Raw genomic sequence first — 865 nt, 5'->3', positions numbered from 1 at the left:
AAGCATTCTATAACTAGACTATACCCCAACCCTGCCCCTCTTTGAGCTAGAGTCTCATAGCCCAGGCTTCAAATTCCTGACTTCTCACCTAAGTTCCCCTGAGTGCTGGGATTTTATGCACAACCCTGCCCAGCCATTGTTTTTTCCTTATGAAGAGGAACTTGGCTTCTCCGTACCCCTATGTGTTTATACATGAGCTCTTCCTCAAAGAGTTGCCTTATCTCTAGGGTTAAATGTGACCCACGCTCCCTGGTGGTCTAGTGGTTAGGATTCGGCGCTCTCACCGCCGCGGCCCGGGTTCGATTCCCGGTCAGGGAAGCCTCTCTTCTTAAGGGGGCTGGGGATTTAGCTCAGTGGTAGAGCGCTTGCCTAGCAAGCGCAAGGCCCTGGGTTCGGTCCCCAGCTCCTAAAAAAAAAAAAAAGAAAAGTAAAGAAGTCTAAATGTGATTAGATGTCAGAGAAGGGAATTGAAGCCCAAAAGGCTGGCAGTCCCCAAACTGTGGAACCAGCATTGGAAACCAGACCCACTGACTTCCAACTGAGCAGCATGTTTCCTATTGTATCACCATCAAGGGGACTCATCTGCACCATCTTGGTCAGGGATCAAAGGGCCTTGGGGACAGTCGTTAGAGTGGCAGACTTAATTGTTCATCTCCATGCCAACCCTATACTCCCTCCAAGCTCAGAGGGAAGCCATCTTATCATTAACACCTCCTCTCTCTCCAGGACCAAATATTACCCCGTAACCTTTACCAAGGAGTCAGGGACCTCAAAATCTTTCAGCAGGAGATTTATGGCAGCTATGAGAGTTATGGCCTCTCCAGTAATAACCCTAAGCATTCTCCTCACTTTTAGATGCAGAATG

General features: G+C 48.7%; 1 non-coding gene across 1 annotated transcript; it reads left to right on the top strand.

The window, feature by feature from the left end:
• The first annotated feature begins 246 nt into the window (after positions 1 to 246).
• Trnae-cuc (transfer RNA glutamic acid (anticodon CUC)) lies at positions 247 to 318 on the top strand. The gene has a single exon. It is a non-coding gene; the product is annotated as a tRNA-Glu (tRNA).
• The last annotated feature ends 547 nt before the right edge of the window (positions 319 to 865 follow it).

This window comes from Rattus norvegicus, chromosome 1 (assembly GCF_021556685.1).
Source record: "Rattus norvegicus strain SHRSP/BbbUtx chromosome 1, alternate assembly SHRSP_T2T, whole genome shotgun sequence".
Classification (NCBI taxonomy): Eukaryota; Metazoa; Chordata; class Mammalia; order Rodentia; family Muridae; genus Rattus; species Rattus norvegicus.
This window is presented reverse-complemented; position numbering and strand designations above follow the sequence as displayed.